We start from the raw sequence: 23,047 nt of genomic DNA, 5'->3' as shown, positions 1-23,047 counted from the left end.
TGGACTTTAACAGTGCCAACCTTAAACGCGAAGCGCCAAACTTTCATCAGCATATCACCTGTCCCACCAGGGGCAAAAGGACACTGTACCACTGCTAAACTACAGTCAAGGACGGCTACAGGGCACAATCTCGTCCACCGTTTGGTAAATCTGACCATGCCACTATCTTCCTCATGCCAAAATACAAACAAAGGCAGAAACAGGAAGTGCGGGTTCAGAGGGAGGTCGCGCGCTGGACGGACCAATCAGTGGCCGCGTTACAGGATGCACTTGATGACGCAGACTGGGACATGTCTTCAACCATCTATGGGCCATGCTGCAAAATACAGACAGAAAGATGAAATTAACCTATGAATCATGAACAATGACAACTTTCATACCCAATCGTCAAAGAGAAGCTGATTCCTTGACTTCAGCAATCAAACATGTGCTGGGACATCTCAAAAGAATTTTTCAGCATCCGTAAAAAGGAAGTTTAGCTCAGAACCTGTAGCCTTCATTTTGGCACCCTGCTCCGAGCTTTGCCTCAACAACACAACCATGTCTACATCGTCCAAAAAATCGAAGAAGCAAGCGCTTGATGAAGAAAAGTCCAAACTTCTTTGCTTGCAAGCAAAGCTATGCTGTGAGAGGTCAAGGTTGTTGATTCAGATCCATACACGATTTCCTAAACGCAACAAAGAGAAGGGGCTCTTGTCAGAAGTGGGATTTGAACCCACGCCTCCAGGGGAGACTGCGACCTGAACGCAGCGCCTTAGACCGCTCGGCCATCCTGACACAGCAGGCTCTAGAAAAGTCACGTCTTGCACGGATTACAGGTCGCTGGCCACGCACTCATATAACCGATCGGATGTCTACGGGCAGCTTGTCATTGGAAGACAATTCAACGTTGGGAAGGGGTGACAGGATTTCTCCAACAAAGCAGCAGCTATTGAGGATAAAAAGGGGCCAGGATGTCACTATTATGTCTTCGAGAAAGCACCAACTATTAAGGGCATGAGGAAATTTGTTACAAATCACAGCCACAACACAATGAGTTGCAACATGTCTTTCTTGTGCAAAATAACAGACGTAATCGGCAGGACTCGAACCTGCGCGGGGAGACCCCAATGGATTTCTAGTCCATCGCCTTAACCACTCGGCCACGACTACACCACGTGCGCGAACTTAGCGTGGGCCTGTGGTTGAATAAACTTTTGCCACGTCTCATTTCATGACTTGACCTCCTCCCCAAAGCAAGCCTTGGATCTTTCCAATACACGCAAATGTATCGGTTGGCTTAAGTTCAGGATTTTTAGGCTTCAGACAGGAACCATGTTCACGTTTTACCTTAGCCAAACAGCAAAGCAGTTTAGAGAGCAGCCTCTGCAACCATCTATGGGCAATGCTGCAAAATACAGTGAGAAAGATGAAATAAACCTATAAATCATAAACAAGACAACTTTTCATACTCCATCGTCAACCAGAAGCTGATTCCTTGACTTCTGCATTCAAACATGCGGTGGAACATCTCAAAAGAATTTTTTAGTATCTGTGAAAATGAAGTTCAGCTCAGAACTTGTAGCCTTCATTTTGGCACCCAGCTCAGTGCTTTGCCTCAACAACACAACCATGTGCAGAGACGTCTAGTAAACAGGAGATCCCAGGAGAGGATCGTGTGGTAACATGATGTCTCGGATTTGTAGGACCTTACACCACTAAACGTTCAATCTATGGGTGATAAGAAGATACCTTATTTAATATGTTATCTAGCGCTTACTCTAGTGTGTATATGATGAGGTCTCCATGCTACAGTGCTATCCAAGCTGTGTCTACTGCAACAATCATCTGTTGGTGCGAAAGCTATCCCTTTCTTGCCTTTCTTACAGCCAGAGTTGAATAACTTTGCAAGTCAGACAGGGTTCTGTGGCAAATTCCATGGTGAAATCAAGGCATTCTCTCGACGCTGTTGACAGCTTGTGGGATCAGCACCTGCCATAGTTGTTTGCATTTGGTGGAATTTGATTAGTAGCAACAGAAAAGCATCTGCCTAATGAACTCGAGCATCCATGAGTCTTGGAGAGCCTGAAAAAAAACAACACCCTGGTTGGCTCTGTGGCGCAATGGATAGCGCATTGGACTTCTAGACTCAGCTGTGGAGCTATTCAAAGGTTGTGGGTTCGAGTCCCACCAGAGTCACTAACTTGTTACCTTCTTTTCATCCACACCCCATGTCTAAAATGAAATCTTTGGTCAGGAATCCCTGTTCAAGATGCACTTTCCTATGTGCCATATTTGATTGAATGACTTGTCAGCTGAATTTAAGAAATATCATTGTTTTCCACATGTTTCTGCCCATTTGTCCCAAATCAAGGCCTCAGCTCAACTCCAGCTTCAACAAAAGGTTATGACATTGATTCACGCAATCCTTATGGGACAAAGAGCCAAAGTCCACAACAGCAATCTGATGAAGGCTTGCTTGCTTTTAGATGTGCATGGCATGTGGATTTTAATTCCTCTCCCCTGACTGTTGTGATATGCTTGTTAGGACTATGGCTGAAGATCAGCCATAACCTTGTTTGCTGTGGCTTGCACCTGTCTTGTAAACAGGAGATCCCGGGTTCAAATCCCAGCAGTGCTTGTTGTGAGTTTCATCTCTTGGTGCACCAGACAAGGTCTGGGTCCAACTGCATGAGGAACTCAAGGCTTAAGTGCTTGTGGGCTCAGGTTGTGGCAGGGTATCTTGCTTTCAGCCAGGATTTCTGCTCAGTTTTCATGTGTTTTCCACAGGTAGACACCTGTCCATGGAGCTCAAGCAAGGTAGCTCTATTCCTCCCACAGAAGTGAACGAACACTGGCATTTTGATTTGCAAGAATTGAATCATTTTCTGAGTAGCCGTGGAACATTTGCCTGATGTTTGCTTCCACACAAGTGTGACTTTTTATATGTGGGACGTTTCACTCTACCGACTTACATTTGGTCACATTTATATGAAGACAATGGCTGTCAATAAGCTAGTATATATGGATATATATATATATATATATATATATATATATATATATATATATATATTTTTTTTTTTTTTTTTTTTTTTTTTTTTTGCTGTAAACTGTATGCCAGTTGCAAATATATAACATACCTTGTGTTTGAAGTTTGTTCATTTTTGCAAGCCTGAAATGTACTGCAACAGGCATGATCTTTGGCTGCAATGAACTTGGAACAACCTGAGTTGAAATACCATGACTGGCAGTTTTGGCGTGCTCTGTGAAGCATGGTATAGCACTGTGGGACTTCATTCATGGTCCTATCATGCTGCATGCCAATGGAGACAATCTTAGCTTGATAGTCAAGTTCCTGTGCCGGAGCATCTCAGATACGAGTTTGTGGCAGTATGCGAGAGTGGAAGGTTCTATGGCTGTGGCGCTGTGGCTTAGTTGGTTAAAGTGCCTGTCTAGTAAACAGGAGATCCTGGGTTTGAATCCCAGCAGTGCCTCTCACTGTGCACTTCTGTTGCTATGCAGGTCAGACTGGTTTCTGTGGAAAAAAAGAAATCTTTGCTTTATGTCGGACCCTTAACAGCTCATGGGTTAAAGTCACACAATGCCCAAGCTTTCTGATTAGCCAAGTTTACAGTCTTGTGCATCCTTAGGTCATTAGCTATATTGCAAATTATACATGGCCCAATTGCCCAACATTGCACTACACACTGCACTTCAATTTATATAAATATATGTGTACATAAAAATACATTACTGAAAGCTCCCTTGTGCCCATTTTCTAGGAAAGCATACAGTGATAAGTTGCTGAAAGCTACTACTATCCGATGTGGATGTCTTTGTCTGATCCAGAGTAGACGATCCATTTGATCAGAGAAGAATGTTGAAAAAGTGTGTGTGCAAAACTGTAGAAAATGTGAAGAACGGTGTCGGCTGCAAAAGAATAACGACCGAGTTGGCTGTATTTCTCAGTCGGTAGCGCACTAGTCTTTTAATCTCAGGGTCTGTGGCTTCAGTCCCTGGTCGTAAATGAAATAGACTTGAAAATGAGTCATGTGGTCTCCTTGTCCAGAAAGCCAACCTTGGTCGATACTGCTGATCTTTTTAAAGGAATTCACATCCCATGGGCATAAAAGACATTCATTCATCCAAGATAAGACTTCAGAAGCAGGGCTGTTCAGAAGAGTGATCCTGGTAACAACTTTCACTGTATGTGAAGGTCAGAATCCTCTTGTTAGGGAAGAGAATGTTGAAAACATGGCAGTTAAACAGAAATCTTAACAGTTCGATTGATCTCACAAGTGCTTGGTTTCTTCAAATGTGGCAAACAATGGACGAGCATTGGGAAAGGATGGGTAAAACTGCTTTTTGTGAGGGATGGCACAACTTCCAGAGCCTGGATAGCTCAGTCGGGAGAGCATCAGACTTTTAATCTGAGGGTCCAGGGTTCAAGTCCCTGTTCAGGCGTTACCTTCTATTGGTGCTTAGGAAAAAAGAGCATTTGGCACAAGTTGTTCGAAGCGATTAAGAGGGCTAGCTTGGATTAAGGAATTCTCAAGGGCAGAAAATTGGAAATTGCAGACTACTTGCCAAGGATTTCCACAATTTCCAACTTACTCTTAGGAGATTGTCTTATGCTTAGAAAGGCGCAAGATGGCGCCAGTGAGGTCGGCTGCCGTCACGATGTCCAGTCACTGGAGAACAAACTCGATGACCTCAGGGCCAGGATAAAGTTCCAGAGAGACATTCGGGACTGCAATCTCCTCTGCTTTACCGAGAAATGGCTGAACCCTTAGGGAAGTCAAGGGGAGGCGGCGTGTGTTTAATGGTCAATAGCAGCTGGTGCAACAGAAGGAGCGTTGTTCCTCTCGCACGCTCCTGCACTCCAAACGTGGAACTACTGTCCATCATGTGTCCTCCTTTTTATTTACCTCGGAAATTTACATCGGTAATAATCAGCACCGTTTATATCCTGCCTTAAGTGGACACGGAGGCTGCCTTATGCGAGCTGCATGAGGCACTCACAGCACCAGACACAACACCGTGACGCTGCGCTTATTGTGGCGGTGGACTTTAACAGTGCCAACCTTAAACGCGAAGCACCAAACTTTCATCAGCATATCACCTGTCCCACCAGGGGCAAAAGGACACTGTACCACTGCTAAACTACAGTCAAGGACGGCTACAGGGCACAATCTCGTCCACCGTTTGGTAAATCTGACCATGCCGCTATCTTCCTCATGCCAAAATACAAACAAAGGCAGAAACAGGAAGTGCGGGTTCAGAGGGAGGACCAATGCGCTGGACGGACCAATCAGTGGCCGCGTTACAGGATGCACTTGATGACGCAGACTGGGACATGTCTTCAACCATCTATGGGCCATGCTGCAAAATACAGACAGAAAGATGAAATGAACCTATGAATCATGAACAATGACAACTTTTCATACCCAATCGTCAAAGAGAAGCTGATTCCTTGACTTCAGCAATCAAACATGTGCTGGGACATCTCAAAAGAATTTTTCAGCATCCGTAAAAAGGAAGTTCAGCTCAGAACCTGTAGCCTTCATTTTGGCACCCTGCTCCGAGCTTTGCCTCAACAACACAACCATGTCTACATCGTCCAAAAAATCGAAGAAGCAAGCGCTTGATGAAGAAAAGTCCAAACTTCTTTGCTTGCAAGCAAAGCTATGCTGTGAGAGGTCAAGGTTGTTGATTCAGATCCATACACGATTTCCTAAACGCAACAAAGAGAAGGGGCTCTTGTCAGAAGTGGGATTTGAACCCACGCCTCCAGGGGAGACTGCGACCTGAACGCAGCGCCTTAGACCGCTCGGCCATCCTGACACGGCAGGCTCTAGAAAAGTCACGTCTTGCACGGATTACAGGTCGCTGGCCACGCACTCATATAACCGATCGGATGTCTACGGGCAGCTTGTCATTGGAAGACAATTCAACGTTGGGAAGGGGTGACAGGATTTCTCCAACAAAGCAGCAGCTATTGAGGATAAAAAGGGGCCAGGATGTCACTATTATGTCTTCGAGAAAGCACCAACTATTAAGGGCATGAGGAAATTTGTTACAAATCACAGCCACAACACAATGAGTTGCAACATGTCTTTCTTGTGCAAAATAACAGACGTAATCGGCAGGACTCGAACCTGCGCGGGGAGACCCCAATGGATTTCTAGTCCATCGCCTTAACCACTCAGCCACGACTACACCACGTGCGCGAACTTAGCGTGGGCCTGTGGTTGAATAAACTTTTGCCACGTCTCATTTCATGACTTGACCTCCTCCCCAAAGCAAGCCTTGGATCTTTCCAATACACGCAAGTGTATCGGTTGGCTTAAGTTCAGGATTTTTAGGCTTCAGACAGGAACCATGTTCACGTTTTACCTTAGCAAAACAGCAAAGAAGTTTAGAGAGCAGCCTCTGCAACCATCTATGGGCAATGCGGCAAAATACAGTGAGAAAGATGAAATAAACCTATAAATTATAAACAAGACAACTTTTCATACTCCATCGTCAACCAGAAGCTGATTCCTTGACTTCTGCATTCAAACATGCGGTGGAACATCTCAAAAGAATTTTTTAGTATCTGTGAAAATGAAGTTCAGCTCAGAACTTGTAGCCTTCATTTTGGCACCCAGCTCAGTGCTTTGCCTCAACAACACAACCATGTGCAGAGACGTCTAGTAAACAGGAGATCCCAGGAGAGGATCGTGTGGTAACATGATGTCTCGGATTTGTAGGACCTTACACCACTAAACGTTCAATCTATGGGTGATAAGAAGATACCTTATTTAATATGTTATCTAGCGCTTACTCTAGTGTGTATATGATGAGGTCTCCATGCTACAGTGCTATCCAAGCAGTGTCTACTGCAACAATCATCTGTTGGTGCGAAAGCTATCCCTTTCTTGCCTTTCTTACAGCCAGAGTTGAATAACTTTGCAAGTCAGACAGGGTTCTGTGGCAAATTCCATGGTGAAATCAAGGCATTCTCTCGACGCTGTTGACAGCTTGTGGGATCAGCACCTGCCATAGTTGTTTGCATTTGGTGGAATTTGATTAGTAGCAACAGAAAAGCATCTGCCTAATGAACTCGAGCATCCATGAGTCTTGGAGAGCCTGAAAAAAAACAACACCCTGGTTGGCTCTGTGGCGCAATGGATAGCGCATTGGACTTCTAGACTCAGCTGTGGAGCTATTCAAAGGTTGTGGGTTCGAGTCCCACCAGAGTCACTAACTTGTTACCTTCTTTTCATCCACACCCCATGTCTAAAATGAAATCTTTGGTCAGGAATCCCTGTTCAAGATGCACTTTCCTATGTGCCATATTTGATTGAATGACTTGTCAGCTGAATTTAAGAAATATCATTGTTTTCCACATGTTTCTGCCCATTTGTCCCAAATCAAGGCCTCAGCTCAACTCCAGCTTCAACAAAAGGTTATGACATTGATTCACGCAATCCTTATGGGACAAAGAGCCAAAGTCCACAACAGCAATCTGATGAAGGCTTGCTTGTTTTTAGATGTGCATGGCATGTGGATTTTAATTCCTCTCCCCTGACTGTTGTGATATGCTTGTTAGGACTATGGCTGAAGATCAGCCATAACCTTGTTTGCTGTGGCTTGCACCTGTCTTGTAAACAGGAGATCCCGGGTTCAAATCCCAGCAGTCCTTGTTGTGAGTTTCATCTCTTGGTGCACCAGACAAGGTCTGGGTCCAACTGCATGAGGAACTCAAGGCTTAAGTGCTTGTGGGCTCAGGTTGTGGCAGGGTATCTTGCTTTCAGCCAGGATTTCTGCTCAGTTTTCATGTGTTTTCCACAGGTAGACACCTGTCCATGGAGCTCAAGCAAGGTAGCTCTATTCCTCCCACAGAAGTGAACGAACACTGGCATTTTGATTTGCAAGAATTAAATCATTTTCTGAGTAGCCGTGGAACATTTGCCTGATGTTTGCTTCCACACAAGTGTGACTTTTTATATGTGGGACGTTTCACTCTACCGACTTACATTTGGTCACATTTATATGAAGACAATGGCTGTCAATAAGCTAGTATATATGGATATATATATATATATATATATATATTTTTTTTTTTTTTTTTTTTTTTTTTTTTTTTTGCTGTAAACTGTATGCCAGTTGCAAATATATAACATACCTTGTGTTTGAAGTTTGTTCATTTTTGCAAGCCTGAAATGTACTGCAACAGGCATGATCTTTGGCTGCAATGAACTTGGAACAACCTGAGTTGAAATACCATGACTGGCAGTTTTGGCGTGCTCTGTGAAGCATGGTATAGCACTGTGGGACTTCATTCATGGTCCTATCATGCTGCATGCCAATGGAGACAATCTTAGCTTGATAGTCAAGTTCCTGTGCCGGAGCATCTCAGATACGAGTTTGTGGCAGTATGCGAGAGTGAAAGGTTCTATGGCTGTGGCGCTGTGGCTTAGTTGGTTAAAGTGCCTGTCTAGTAAACAGGAGATCCTGGGTTCGAATCCCAGCAGTGCCTCTCACTGTGCACTTCTGTTGCTATGCAGGTCAGACTGGTTTCTGTGGAAAAAAAGAAATCTTTGCTTTATGTCGGACCCTTAACAGCTCATGGGTTAAAGTCACACAATGCCCAAGCTTTCTGATTAGCCAAGTTTACAGTCTTGTGCATCCTTAGGTCATTAGCTATATTGCAAGTTATACATGGCCCAATTGCCCAACATTGCACTACACACTGCACTTCAATTTATATAAATATATGTATACATAAAAATACATTACTGAAAGCTCCCTTGTGCCCATTTTCTAGGAAAGCATACAGTGATAAGTTGCTGAAAGCTACTACTATCCGATGTGGATGTCTTTGTCTGATCCAGAGTAGACGATCCATTTGATCAGAGAAGAATGTTGAAAAAGTGTGTGTGCAAAACTGTAGAAAATGTGAAGAACGGTGTCGGCTGCAAAAGAATAACGACCGAGTTGGCTGTATTTCTCAGTCGGTAGCGCACTAGTCTTTTAATCTCAGGGTCTGTGGCTTCAGTCCCTGGTCGTAAATGAAATAGACTTGAAAATGAGTCATGTGGTCTCCTTGTCCAGAAAGCCAACCTTGGTCGATAATGCTGATCTTTTTAAAGGAATTCACATCCCATGGGCATAAAAGACATTCATTCATCCAAGATAAGACTTCAGAAGCAGGGCTGTTCAGAAGAGTGATCCTGGTAACAACTTTCACTGTATGTGAAGGTCAGAATCCTCTTGTTAGGGAAGAGAATGTTGAAAACATGGCAGTTAAACAGAAATCTTAACAGTTCGATTGATCTCACAAGTGCTTGGTTTCTTCAAATGTGGCAAACAATGGACGAGCATTGGGAAAGGATGGGTAAAACTGCTTTTTGTGAGGGATGGCACAACTTCCAGAGCCTGGATAGCTCAGTCGGTAGAGCATCAGACTTTTAATCTGAGGGTCCAGGGTTCAAGTCCCTGTTCAGGCGTTACCTTCTATTGGTGCTTAGGAAAAAAGAGCATTTGGCACAAGTTGTTCGAAGAGATTAAGAGGGCTAGCTTGGATTAAGGAATTCTCAAGGGCAGAAAATTGGAAATTGCAGACTACTTGCCAAGGATTTCCACAATTTCCAACTTACTCTTAGGAGATTGTCTTATGCTCAGAAAGGCGCAAGATGGCGCCAGTGAGGTCGGCTGCCGTCACGATGTCCAGTCACTGGAGAACAAACTCGATGACCTCAGGGCCAGGATAAAGTTCCAGAGAGACATTCGGGACTGCAATCTCCTCTGCTTTACCGAGAAATGGCTGAACCCTTAGGGAAGTCAAGGGGAGGCGGCGTGTGTTTAATGGTCAATAGCAGCTGGTGCAACAGAAGGAGCGTTGTTCCTCTCGCACGCTCCTGCACTCCAAACGTGGAACTACTGTCCATCATGTGTCCTCCTTTTTATTTACCTCGGAAATTTACATCGGTAATAATCAGCACCGTTTATATCCTGCCTTAAGTGGACACGGAGGCTGCCTTATGCGAGCTGCATGAGGCACTCACAGCACCAGACACAACACCGTGACGCTGCGCTTATTGTGGCGGTGGACTTTAACAGTGCCAACCTTAAACGCGAAGCACCAAACTTTCATCAGCATATCACCTGTCCCACCAGGGGCAAAAGGACACTGTACCACTGCTAAACTACAGTCAAGGACGGCTACAGGGCACAATCTCGTCCACCGTTTGGTAAATCTGACCATGCCGCTATCTTCCTCATGCCAAAATACAAACAAAGGCAGAAACAGGAAGTGCGGGTTCAGAGGGAGGACCAATGCGCTGGACGGACCAATCAGTGGCCGCGTTACAGGATGCACTTGATGACGCAGACTGGGACATGTCTTCAACCATCTATGGGCCATGCTGCAAAATACAGACAGAAAGATGAAATGAACCTATGAATCATGAACAATGACAACTTTTCATACCCAATCGTCAAAGAGAAGCTGATTCCTTGACTTCAGCAATCAAACATGTGCTGGGACATCTCAAAAGAATTTTTCAGCATCCGTAAAAAGGAAGTTCAGCTCAGAACCTGTAGCCTTCATTTTGGCACCCTGCTCCGAGCTTTGCCTCAACAACACAACCATGTCTACATCGTCCAAAAAATCGAAGAAGCAAGCGCTTGATGAAGAAAAGTCCAAACTTCTTTACTTGCAAGCAAAGCTATGCTGTGAGAGGTCAAGGTTGTTGTTTCAGATCCATACACGATTTCCTAAACGCAACAAAGAGAAGGGGCTCTTGTCAGAAGTGGGATTTGAACCCACGCCTCCAGGGGAGACTGCGACCTGAACGCAGCGCCTTAGACCGCTCGGCCATCCTGACACGGCAGGCTCTAGAAAAGTCACATCTTGCACGGATTACAGGTCGCTGGCCACGCACTCATATAACCGATCGGATGTCTACGGGCAGCTTGTCATTGGAAGACAATTCAACGTTGGGAAGGGGTGACAGGATTTCTTCAACAAAGCAGCAGCTATTGAGGATAAAAAGGGGCCAGGATGTCACTATTATGTCTTCGAGAAAGCACCAACTATTAAGGGCATGAGGAAATTTGTTACAAATCACAGCCACAACACAATGAGTTGCAACATGTCTTTGCAACAAAGCTCAGTGCTTTGCCTCAACAACACAACCATGTGCAGAGACGTCTAGTAAACAGGAGATCCCAGGAGAGGATCGTGTGGTAACATGATGTCTCGGATTTGTAGGACCTTACACCACCTAACGTTCAATCTATGGGTGATAAGAAGATACCTTATTTAATATGTTATCTAGCGCTTACTCTAGTGTGTATATGATGAGGTCTCCATGCTACAGTGCTATCCAAGCAGTGTCTACTGCAACAATCATCTGTTGGTGCGAAAGCTATCCCTTTCTTGCCTTTCTTACAGCCAGAGTTGAATAACTTTGCAAGTCAGACAGGGTTCTGTGGCAAATTCCATGGTGAAATCAAGGCATTCTCTCGACGCTGTTGACAGCTTGTGGGATCAGCACCTGCCATAGTTGTTTGCATTTGGTGGAATTTGATTAGTAGCACCAGAAAAGCATCTGCCTAATGAACTCGAGCATCCATGAGTCTTGGAGAGCCTGAAAAAAAACAACACCCTGGTTGGCTCTGTGGCGCAATGGATAGCGCATTGGACTTCTAGACTCAGCTGTGGAGCTATTCAAAGGTTGTGGGTTCGAGTCCCACCAGAGTCACTAACTTGTTACCATCTTTTCATCCACACCCCATGTCTAAAATGAAATCTTTGGTCAGGAATCCCTGTTCAAGATGCACTTTCCTACTGTATGTGCCATATTTGATTGAATGACTTGTCAGATGAATTTAAGAAATATCATTGTTTTCCACATGTTTCTGCCCATTTGTCCCAAATCAAGGCCTCAGCTCAACTCCAGCTTCAACAAAAGGTTACGACATTGATTCACGCAATCCTTATGGGACAAAGAGCCAAAGTCCACAACAGCAATCTGATGAAGGCTTGCTTGCTTTTAGATGTGCATGGCATGTGGATTTTAATTCCTCTCCCCTGACTGTTGTGATATGCTTGTTAGGACTATGGCTGGAGATCAGCCATAACCTTGTTTGCTGTGGCTTGCACCTGTCTTGTAAACAGGAGATCCCGGGTTGGAATCCCAGCAGTGCTTGTTGTGAGTTTCATCTCTTGGTGCACCAGACAAGGTCTGGGTCCAACTGCATGAGGAACTCAAGGCTTAAGTGCTTGTGGGCTCAGGTTGTGGCAGGGTATCTTGCTTTCAGCCAGGATTTCTGCTCAGTTTTCATGTGTTTTCCACAGGTAGACACCTGTCCATGGAGCTCAAGCAAGGTAGCTCTATTCCTCCCACAGAAGTGAACGAACACTGGCATTTTGATTTGCAAGAATTGAATCATTTTCTGAGTAGCCGTGGAACATTTGCCTGATGTTTGCTTCCACACAAGTGTGACTTTTTATATGTGGGACGTTTCACTCTACCGACTTACATTTGGTCACATTTATATGAAGACAATGGCTGTCAATAAGCTAGTATATATGGATATATATATATACATATATATATACATATTTTTTTGCTGTAAACTGTATGCCAGTTGCAAATATATAACATACCTTGTGTTTGAAGTTTGTTCATTTTTGCAAGCCTGAAATCTACTGCAACAGGCATGATCTTTGGCTGCAATGAACTTGGAACAACCTGAGTTGAAATACCATGACTGGCAGTTTTGGCGTGCTCTGTGAAGCATGGTATGGCACTGTGGGACTTCATTCATGGTCCTATCATGCTGCATGCCAATGGAGACAATCTTAGCTTGATAGTCAAGTTCCTGTGCCGGAGCATCTCAGATACGAGTTTGTGGCAGTATGCGAGAGTGGAAGGTTCTATGGTTGTGGCGCTGTGGCTTAGTTGGTTAAAGTGCCTGTCTAGTAAACAGGAGATCCTGGGTTCGAATCCCAGCAGTGCCTCTCATTGTGCACTTCTGTTGCTATTCAGGTCAGACTGGTTTCTGTGGAAAAAAAGAAATCTTTGCTTTATGTCGGACCCTTAACAGCTCATGGGTTAAAGTCACACAATGCCCAAGCTTTCTGATTAGCCAAGTTTACAGTCTTGTGCATCCTTAGGTCATTAGCTATATTGCAAATTATACATGGCCCAATTGCCCAACATTGCACTACACACTGCACTTCAATTTATATAAATATATGTATACATAAAAATACATTACTGAAAGCTCCCTTGTGCCCATTTTCTAGGAAAGCATACAGTGATAAGTTGCTGAAAGCTACTACTATCCGATGTGGATGTCTTTGTCTGATCCAGAGTAGACGATCCATTTGATCAGAGAAGAATGTTGAAAAAGTGTGTGTGCAAAACTGTAGAAAATGTGAAGAACGGTGTCGGCTGCAAAAGAATAACGACCGAGTTGGCTGTATTTCTCAGTCGGTAGCGCACTAGTCTTTTAATCTCAGGGTCTGTGGCTTCAGTCCCTGTTTGTAAATGAAATAGACTTGAAAATGAGTCATGTGGTCTCCTTGTCCAGAAGGCCAAACTTGGTCGATAATGCTGATCTTTTTAAAGGAATTCACATCCCATGGGCATAAAAGACATTCATTCATCCAAGATAAGACTTTAGAAGCAGGGCTGTTCAGAAGAGTGATCCTGGTAACAACTTTCACTGTATGTGAAGGTCAGAATCCTCTTGTTAGGGAAGAGAATGTTGAAAACATGGCAGTTAAACAGAAATCTTAACAGTTCGATTGATCTCACAAGTGCTTGGTTTCTTCAAATGTGGCAAACAATGGACGAGCATTGGGAAAGGATGGGTAAAACTGCTTTTTGTGAGAGATGGCACAACTTCCAGAGCCTGGATAGCTCAGTCGGTAGAGCATCAGACTTTTAATCTGAGGGTCCAGGGTTCAAGTCCCTATTCAGGCGTTACTTTCTATTGGTGCTTAGGAAAAAAGAGCATTTGGCACAAGTTGTTCGAAGCGATTAAGAGGGCTAGCTTGGATTAAGGAATTCTCAAGGGCAGAAAATTGGAAATTGCAGACTACTTGCCAAGGATTTCCACAATTTCCAACTTACTCTTAGGAGATTGTCTTATGCTCAGGAAGGCGCAAGATGGCGCCAGTGAGGTCGGCTGCCGTCACGATGTCCAGTCACTGGAGAACAAACTCGATGACCTCAGGGCCAGGATAAAGTTCCAGAGAGACATTCGGGACTGCAATCTCCTCTGCTTTACCGAGAAATGGCTGAACCCAGCGGTGCCGGACCACGTCATCCAGCCGGCCGAGTTCTTCTCCGTTCACCGCATGGACAGGACACAGGACTTAGGGAAGTCAAGGGGAGGCGGCGTGTGTTTAATGGTCAATAGCAGCTGGTGCAACAGCAGGAGCGTTGTTCCTCTCGCACGCTCCTGCACTCCAAACGTGGAACTACTGTCCATCATGTGTCCTCCTTTTTATTTACCTCGGAAATTTACATCGGTAATAATCAGCACCGTTTATATCCTGCCTTAAGTGGACACGGAGGCTGCCTTATGCGAGCTGCATGAGGCACTCACACAGCATCAGACACAACACCGTGACGCTGCGCTTATTGTGGCGGTGGACTTTAACAGTGCCAACCTTAAACGCGAAGCGCCAAACTTTCATCAGCATATCACCTGTCCCACCAGGGGCAAAAGGACACTGTACCACTGCTAAACTACAGTCAAGGACGGCTACAGGGCACAATCTCGTCCACCGTTTGGTAAATCTGACCATGCCGCTATCTTCCTCATGCCAAAATACAAACAAAGGCAGAAACAGGAAGTGCGGGTTCAGAGGGAGGTCGCGCGCTGGACGGACCAATCAGTGGCCGCGTTACAGGATGCACTTGATGACGCAGACTGGGACATGTCTTCATCTATGGGCCATGCTGCAAAATACAGACAGAAAGATGAAATGAACCTATGAATCATGAACAATGACAACTTTTCATACCCAATCGTCAAAGAGAAGCTGATTCCTTGATTTCAGCAATCAAACATGTGCTGGGACATCTCAAAAGAATTTTTCAGCATCCGTTAAAAGGAAGTTCAGCTCAGAACCTGTAGCCTTCATTTTGGCACCCTGCTCTGAGCTTTGCCTCAACAACACAACCATGTCTACATCGTCCAAAAAATCGAAGAAGCAAGCGCTTGATGAAGAAAAGTCCAAACTTCTTTGCTTGCAAGCAAAGCTATGCTGTGAGAGGTCGAGGTTGTTGATTCAGATCCATACACGATTTCCTAAACACAACAAAGAGAAGGGGCTCTTGTCAGAAGTGGGATTTGAATCCACGCCTCCAGGGGAGACTGCGACCTGAACGCAGCGCCTTAGACCGCTCGGCCATCCGGACACGGCAGGCTCTAGAAAAGTCACGTCTTGCACGGATTACAGGTCGCTGGCCACGCACTCATATAACCGATCGGATGTCTATGGGCAGCTTGTCATTGGAAGACAATTCAACGTTGGGAAGTGGTGACAGGATTTCTCCAACAAAGCAGCAGCTATTGAGGATAAAAAGGGGCCAGGATGTCACTATTATGTCTTCGAGAAAGCACCAACTATTAAGGGCATGAGGAAATTTGTTACAAATCACAGCCACAACACAATGAGTTGCAACATGTCTTTCTTGTGCAAAACAACAGACGTAATCGGCAGGATTCGAACCTGCGCGGGGAGACCCCAACGGATTTCTAGTCCATCGCCTTAACCACTCGGCCACGACTACACCAAGTGTGCGAACTTAGCGTGGGCCTGTGGTTGAATAAACTTTTGCCACGTCTCATTTCATGACTTGACCTCCTCCCCAAAGCAAGTCTTGGATCTTTCCAATACACGCAAGTGTATCGGTTGGCTTAAGTTCAGGATTTTTAGGCTTCAGACAGGAACCATGTTCACGTTTTACCTTAGCAAAACAGCAAAGAAGTTTAGAGAGCAGCCTCTGCAACCATCTATGGGCAATGCGGCAAAATACAGTGAGAAAGATGAAATAAACCTATAAATCATAAACAAGACAACTTTTCATACTCCATCGTCAACCAGAAGCTGATTCCTTGACTTCTGCATTCAAACATGCGGTGGAACATCTCAAAAGAATTTTTCAGTATCTGTGAAAATAAAGTTCAGCTCAGAACTTGTAGCCTTCATTTTGGCACCCAGCTCAGTGCTTTGCCTCAACAACACAACCATGTGCAGAGACGTCTAGTAAACAGGAGATCCCAGGAGAGGATCGTGTGGTAACATGATGTCTCGGATTTGTAGGACCTTACACCACTAAACGTTCAATCTATGGGTGATAAGAAGATACCTTATTTAATATGACTCATTGTCTCTGTGTCTCATCACAGGCTTTTTCCCGAGCTCCACCAGACTGACCAATTTTTCTACTTTTTCGTCCCCTTACGAAGAGTAAACATATAACAGATAAGTATTTCATACTACCTTATAATATATTCACTCGAAACGCGTGTTATATCGTTTTCGTATAAGTTTATTTTGCATAAGTTTTAATTGTTTTGCAGCACACCGCTTCTAGCCCGCTTTTCATTAGCATTGCTAGCCCGTTAGCCCGACTATTACAAGTTTGTTTACGCTCTTTCGCACCGGTTATTTCTATTTTTAGACACCATGTCGGTTGTGTCTCTGCCTCTGTGTGCAGGTGAGGAGACATTGGAGCTGCACTCGGTGGACTTGGAGATGGAGGCCATGGAGAAGCTGATCCGCGACCTACAGGTGAAGCTGGCCCGGCTACAGCAGCGGAAAGCCACGCTGGAATTGTCGCGGACCGACGCTCACCTGTCCCAGGTAAATTCTCGGCATGAGAATTCTCCGACAACCTCTACTCCGCGTGCTTCTCTGCCCAGGTCCAACGCACTGAGGACGCAGCCCGCCCAGGTTTCCTTCACCCCGGCGCCGGGATACCACGAGGCCTGGAAACTTCAGCAGCGGAAGACGCGCGCCAAGCCCCGGGCGAGGACCTCTCCTCCTCCGCCACCACCCGTCTTCGAGATCTCAACCCGAAACCGCTTCGCTCCTCTCCGTGAGACGGCACACGACGCGCTGGTCATCGGAGACTCCATTGTCCGGCACGTGCGTGCTACCACAGCTAAAGGTAAGGCGTACACGCGCTGTTTACCTGGTGCACGTGTTCTTGATGTTGCTGCACAGGTGCCTGCGGCCCTGAGGAAGAACATTCGAGCTGTGGTTCTCCATGCTGGCACCAACGACATCAGGCTGAGGCAGACGGAGATCCTAAAGAAGGACTTCAGGGGCCTGGTCGAGAAGGTCCGCAGCACATCACCCACGACAAAGATCGTCGTATCTGGACCACTTCCGACATTTCAGAGAGAAATCGAGAGGTTCAGTAGATTATTTGCCTTTAATGAATGGTTACAATCTTGGTGTCAACAACAGAGATTACCCTTTGTTGATAACTGGAATGTTTTCTGGGAGCGTCCTAGGCTCTACCGCACAGATGGCCTGCACCCTAGCAGAGCTGGAGCAGCGGTCCTCTCTGACAACATCTCCAGGACATTACGAACCATCTGACTTGCGGTAAGTCATATCTCAGATTCTTTAGATATCAGCCACAATACAACTCACCATACTAATAGACGCACACACATAGCTTGTACTATAGAAACTGTGTCTGTTCCCCGAATAGTGAGAAAAAAGAATAAATTCGTTAAATCCAGCCGAAACAATCTGGTAACCATTAAACCAGAAAAAGGCCAAATAAGTAATCGAAGTCTACCTCTAAAGTTTGGACTTCTCAACATTAGATCCCTTATGCCTAAAGCACTTATTGTTAATGAAATGGTATCAGATTATTGCCTTGACGCACTCTGCCTCACTGAAACCTGGCTTAAACCAAATGAATATATTGGTCTGAATGAGTCTACTCCGTCAGGATATTTTTATAAGCACGAGCCCCGTCTAATTGGTCGCGGTGGTGGTGTCGCCACTATCTACAAAGATGTACTCACTGTTACTCAGAAAATAAGGCCCAGGTTTAACTCATTTGAAGTGCTCGTCATCAATGTTGCACTTAATGAAATACATAATAAACCCGCGCTATATTTTACTCTGGCCACCGTGTACAGACCCCCAGGGCCATATGCCGATTTTCTAAAAGAATTTGGACATCTGCTATCAGACCTAATTGTTAACTCTGACAAAGTGTTGATAGTAGGTGACTTTAACATTCATGTAGATGATGCTAACGACACTTTAGCCCTCGCATTTATGGACTTACTAAATTCCTTTGGGGTTAAACAAAATATAAATAGATCAACTCACCGCTGTAATCATACACTAGATTTAATTATATCTCATGGTATAGATGTCACTAATATAGAGATTTTAACTCAAAGTGATGATATCACAGATCATCACCTCCTGATATATACTCTACCCGTAGAACAGATTAGCTGTGTCTCTCCATGTTATCGATTTGTTAGAAATATGAATCCGACTACGAAAGACAGATTCACAAGTAATCTACCGGATCTGTCCCAAATTCTTATTAGACCCCTAAATGCAGACGATCTAGACGAAGTGACCAGCAGCATGGGTACTATTTTTACCAGTACATTAGACACTGTTGCTCCCATCAGATTAAAAAAAGTCAGAGATAAAACACTTGCTCCTTGGTACAATAGTCATACTCGCGCCCTAAAGAGAGCAACCCGTAACCTTGAGCGAAAATGGAGAAAAACTAAATTAGAAGTTTTTCGAATTGCGTTTAAAGACAGTATGTGCAGCTATAGACGGCCTCTAAAAAACCGCTAGGACCGAGCATCTTAGCCAACTGATAGCAAGAAACCAAAACAATCCCAAGTTCTTATTTAGTACAGTAGCCTGCCTAACAAAACCTAAGATGCCTGCAGAGAGTACTCCACAACATTTTAGTAGTGAAGATTTTATGGACTTCTTTAATGAAAAAATCGATAGCATAAGGAAGAAAATAACAGAGGTTCAACCTCTAATAGCATCTCATGATCTAGTTCAGCCTAGAGCTTCACATTTAGATTTTCAGTGCTTTACAGGTATAGGACAGGAAGAGCTGTATAAACTTATCACCTCAGCTAAATCAACAACGTGCCTGTTAGACCCAATACCAACCAGATTTTTAAAAGAAGTGATGCTTACAGTTGGAGAGCCACTTCTAAACATTATTAATTCTTCATTATATCTAGGTCACGTCCCTAAACCTTTGAAGCTGGCAGTTATTAAGCCGCTTCTTAAAAAATCTAATTTGGACGCGAATGAAATAACAAATTATAGACCGATTTCAAACCTTCCGTTCATATCAAAAATATTAGAAAAAGTAGTATCAGCTCAAATATGCACATTCTTGCAGGAAAACAACATCCTAGAAGAATTTCAGTCAGGTTTCAGGCCCCATCATAGTACAGAAACTGCACTAGTTAAGATTGCAAACGACTTGTTTTTAGCTTCAGACGAAGGCTGCATCTCAATACTAGTCTTACTTGATCTAAGTGCTGCATTCGACACCATAGATCATAATATTCTCATAGACCACCTACAAAATCATATAGGTATTCAGGGGCAGGCATTAAAATGGTTTAGATCATACCTGTCTGATCGATACCATTTTGTAGATCTAAATGGAGTACCGTCTGATGTAATGCCAGTGAAATATGGGGTCCCACAAGGGTCAGTTTTAGGACCTCTCCTGTTCTCAATTTACATGCTTCCCCTGGGAAACATCATTAGAAGGCATGGGATTAGTTTCCATTGTTATGCTGAAGATACCCAATTATACATCTCAACAAAACCAGATGAAATACCCAAGTTGTCTAGATTAACAGAGTGTGTCCAGGACATAAAAGATTGGATGACCAATAACTTTCTTTTACTAAATTCAGATAAGACAGAGATATTGCTCATCGGCCCAAAAACCAGCACACAACAGCTTTCACAATTCAGCCTGCGTTTAGAAGGATGTACTGTTACTACTAGCTCAACAGTAAAAGACCTGGGCGTGATATTAGACAGTAACTTGTCTTTTGAAAATCATATTTCCAATATCACAAAAACAGCCTTTTTCCATCTTAGAAATATTGCCAAACTTAGGAGTATCCTATCCGTATCTGATGCAGAAAAGCTAGTTCATGCATTCATGACCTCCAGACTGGACTATTGTAATGCATTACTAGGTGGTTGTCCTGCATCCTCAATAAACAAGCTACAGTTAGTCCAAAATGCAGCCGCCAGGGTTCTCACTAGATCCAGAAAATATGATCATATAACACCTATATTATCATCCCTGCACTGGCTACCTGTTCAATTTAGAATTAATTACAAAATAGTACTACTTACATACAAGGCTTTAAATGGTTTAGCTCCCTCATACCTAACCAGTCTTTTGATACGCTATAATCCACCACGTCCCTTAAGATCACAAAACTCCGGACTTCTGGTAATTCCCAGAATTTTAAAATCTACAAAAGGGGGCAGGGCATTTTCATATTTGGCTCCAAAGCTTTGGAATAGCCTTCCAGACACTGTTCGGGGAGCAGACACGGTTTCCCAATTCAAAAGTAGACTCAAGACGCATCTCTTTAATCTGGCATACGCGTAACTCATCCCATAACCTCATACTCCAGTACACCTATCCTGAATGGCAACTACGCTAATTCTCTCCATCTTTTCTGTATTTTTCTACCCATCCTGAGACATCTGGAGATTGTGCCAGCTTCAGTAGACAAAGGCCAACCCTGCAAGGTTTCTAAGGCATCTTGAGAAGGACCTGCTCCAGCTAGATTCTGCTTTATGATGGCTGGAGCTACATATCCTGCTCCTGTGCTTCCAGTGATCTGACCCCATCTGCCCTCTGCACCTACTGCTGAACTGAATCTACACAACTTATGATATATTGAACTTTCACCTGCACAACACACTTGATGTTATTTCTATCTGTTATCACCCAGATGAGGATGGGTTCCCTGTTGAGTCTGGTTCCTCTCAAGGTTTCTTCCTATTGCCATCTCAGGGAGTTTTTCCTTGCCACTGTCGCCGTCACCCTTGGCTTGCTCATCAGAGACATTTCATTCATCATTCATTCATTTAATTATTATCTAGACACATTTTTCTCACACATACACACTTCCAAATATTTTCTTTTCTTAAAAAAAAAAAAAAAAAAAAAAATCTTTAATTTTTTTTTTGTGAAGCTGCTTTGGGACAATGACCATTGTTAAAAGCGCTATATAAATAAAATTGAATTGAATTGAATTGAATATGTTATCTAGCGCTTACTCTAGTGTGTATATGATGAGGTCTCTTTTTGATTGAAGGTTGATTTGCATGACTGGCAGTTTTGGCGTGCTCTGTGAAGCATGGTATAGCACTGTGGGACTTCATTCATGGTCCTATCATGCTGCATGCCAATGGAGACAATCTTAGCTTGATAGTCAAGTTCCTGTGCCGGAGCATCTCAGATACGAGTTTGTGGCAGTATGCGAGAGTGGAAGGTTCTACGGCTGTGGTGCTGTGGCTTAGTTGGTTAAAGTGCCTGTCTAGTAAACAGGAGATCCTGGGTTCGAATCCCAGCAGTGCCTCTCACTGTGCACTTCTGTTGCTATGCAGGTCAGACTGGTTTCTATGGAAAAAAAGAAATCTTTGCTTTATGTCGGACCCTTAACAGCTCATGGGTTAAAGTCACACAATGCCCAAGCTTTCTGATTAGCCAAGTTTACAGTCTTGTGCATCCTTAGGTCATTAGCTATATTGCAAATTATACATGGCCCAATTGCCCAACATTGCACTACACACTGCACTTCAATTTATATAAATATATGTATACATAAAAATACATTACTGAAAGCTCCCTTGTGCCCATTTTCTAGGAAAGCATACAGTGATAAGTTGCTGAAAGCTAACTAAAATGTGAAGAACGGTGTCGGCTGCAAAAGAATAACGACCGAGTTGGCTGTATTTCTCAGTCGGTAGCGCACTAGTCTTTTAATCTCAGGGTCTGTGGCTTCAGTCCCTGTTTGTAAATGAAATAGACTTGAAAATGAGTCATGTGGTCTCCTTGTCCAGAAGGCCAACCTTGGTCGATAATGCTGATCTTTTTAAAGGAATTCACATCCCATGGGCATAAAAGACATTCATTCATCCAAGATAAGACTTTAGAAGCAGGGCTGTTCAGAAGAGTGATCCTGGTAACAACTTTCACTGTATGTGAAGGTCAGAATCCTCTTGTTAGGGAAGAGAATGTTGAAAACATGGCAGTTAAACAGAAATCTTAACAGTTCGATTGATCTCACAAGTGCTTGGTTTCTTCAAATGTGGCAAACAATGGACGAGCACTTTAACAGTGCCAACCTTAAACGCGAAGCGCCAAACTTTCATCAGCATATCACCTGTCCCACCAGGGGCAAAAGGACACTGTACCACTGCTAAACTACAGTCAAGGACGGCTACAGGGCACAATCCCGTCCACCGTTTGGTAAATCTGACCATGCCGCTATCTTCCTCATGCCAAAATACAAACAAAGGCAGAAACAGGAAGTGCGGGTTCAGAGGGAGGTCGCGCGCTGGACGGACCAATCAGTGGCCGCGTTACAGGATGCACTTGATGACGCAGACTGGGACATGTCTTCAACCATCTATGGGCCATGCTGCAAAATACAGACAGAAAGATGAAATGAACCTATGAATCATGAACAATGACAACTTTTCATACCCAATCGTCAAAAAGAAGCTGATTCCTTGACTTCAGCAATCAAACATGTGCTGGGACATCTCAAAAGAATTTTTCAGCATCCGTAAAAAGGAAGTTCAGCTCAGAACCTGTAGCCTTCATTTTGGCACCCTGCTCCGAGCTTTGCCTCAACAACACAACCATGTCTACATCGTCCAAAAAATCGAAGAAGCAAGCGCTTGATGAAGAAAAGTCCAAACTTCTTTGCTTGCAATCAAAGCTATGCTGTGAGAGGTCAAGGTTGTTGATTCAGA

General features: G+C 44.0%; 15 non-coding genes across 15 annotated transcripts; 8 read left to right on the top strand and 7 right to left on the bottom strand.

Moving 5' to 3' along the window:
- Positions 1-694: 694 nt before the first annotated feature.
- trnal-cag (transfer RNA leucine (anticodon CAG)) lies at positions 695-777 on the bottom strand. The gene has a single exon. It is a non-coding gene; the product is annotated as a tRNA-Leu (tRNA).
- Positions 778-1,070: 293 nt separating this feature from the next.
- trnas-aga (transfer RNA serine (anticodon AGA)) lies at positions 1,071-1,152 on the bottom strand. Its single transcript has one exon. It is a non-coding gene; the product is annotated as a tRNA-Ser (tRNA).
- Positions 1,153-2,088: 936 nt separating this feature from the next.
- trnar-ucu (transfer RNA arginine (anticodon UCU)) lies at positions 2,089-2,178 on the top strand. Its single transcript is given in 2 exon segments — positions 2,089-2,125; positions 2,143-2,178. It is a non-coding gene; the product is annotated as a tRNA-Arg (tRNA).
- A 2,195-nt stretch (positions 2,179-4,373) lies between these two features.
- trnak-uuu (transfer RNA lysine (anticodon UUU)) lies at positions 4,374-4,446 on the top strand. The gene has a single exon. It is a non-coding gene; the product is annotated as a tRNA-Lys (tRNA).
- A 1,297-nt stretch (positions 4,447-5,743) lies between these two features.
- trnal-cag (transfer RNA leucine (anticodon CAG)) lies at positions 5,744-5,826 on the bottom strand. The gene has a single exon. It is a non-coding gene; the product is annotated as a tRNA-Leu (tRNA).
- Positions 5,827-6,119: 293 nt separating this feature from the next.
- Positions 6,120-6,201, bottom strand: trnas-aga (transfer RNA serine (anticodon AGA)). The gene has a single exon. It is a non-coding gene; the product is annotated as a tRNA-Ser (tRNA).
- Positions 6,202-7,137: 936 nt separating this feature from the next.
- Positions 7,138-7,227, top strand: trnar-ucu (transfer RNA arginine (anticodon UCU)). The gene is given in 2 exon segments: positions 7,138-7,174; positions 7,192-7,227. It is a non-coding gene; the product is annotated as a tRNA-Arg (tRNA).
- Positions 7,228-8,432: 1,205 nt separating this feature from the next.
- Positions 8,433-8,506, top strand: trnat-agu (transfer RNA threonine (anticodon AGU)). The gene has a single exon. It is a non-coding gene; the product is annotated as a tRNA-Thr (tRNA).
- Positions 8,507-9,403: 897 nt separating this feature from the next.
- trnak-uuu (transfer RNA lysine (anticodon UUU)) lies at positions 9,404-9,476 on the top strand. The gene has a single exon. It is a non-coding gene; the product is annotated as a tRNA-Lys (tRNA).
- A 1,297-nt stretch (positions 9,477-10,773) lies between these two features.
- Positions 10,774-10,856, bottom strand: trnal-cag (transfer RNA leucine (anticodon CAG)). The gene has a single exon. It is a non-coding gene; the product is annotated as a tRNA-Leu (tRNA).
- A 789-nt stretch (positions 10,857-11,645) lies between these two features.
- Positions 11,646-11,735, top strand: trnar-ucu (transfer RNA arginine (anticodon UCU)). Its single transcript is given in 2 exon segments — positions 11,646-11,682; positions 11,700-11,735. It is a non-coding gene; the product is annotated as a tRNA-Arg (tRNA).
- Positions 11,736-12,923: 1,188 nt separating this feature from the next.
- On the top strand, positions 12,924-12,997 carry trnat-agu (transfer RNA threonine (anticodon AGU)). The gene has a single exon. It is a non-coding gene; the product is annotated as a tRNA-Thr (tRNA).
- An 897-nt stretch (positions 12,998-13,894) lies between these two features.
- trnak-uuu (transfer RNA lysine (anticodon UUU)) lies at positions 13,895-13,967 on the top strand. The gene has a single exon. It is a non-coding gene; the product is annotated as a tRNA-Lys (tRNA).
- A 1,363-nt stretch (positions 13,968-15,330) lies between these two features.
- trnal-cag (transfer RNA leucine (anticodon CAG)) lies at positions 15,331-15,413 on the bottom strand. Its single transcript has one exon. It is a non-coding gene; the product is annotated as a tRNA-Leu (tRNA).
- A 293-nt stretch (positions 15,414-15,706) lies between these two features.
- Positions 15,707-15,788, bottom strand: trnas-aga (transfer RNA serine (anticodon AGA)). The gene has a single exon. It is a non-coding gene; the product is annotated as a tRNA-Ser (tRNA).
- Positions 15,789-23,047: the final 7,259 nt, after the last annotated feature.

The sequence above is a fragment of the Clarias gariepinus genome, chromosome 5, assembly GCF_024256425.1.
Source record: "Clarias gariepinus isolate MV-2021 ecotype Netherlands chromosome 5, CGAR_prim_01v2, whole genome shotgun sequence".
NCBI classification, from domain to species: domain Eukaryota; kingdom Metazoa; phylum Chordata; class Actinopteri; order Siluriformes; family Clariidae; genus Clarias; species Clarias gariepinus.
The sequence above is the reverse complement of the archived record's forward strand: the minus strand, read 5'-3'. Positions and strand labels throughout refer to the sequence as shown.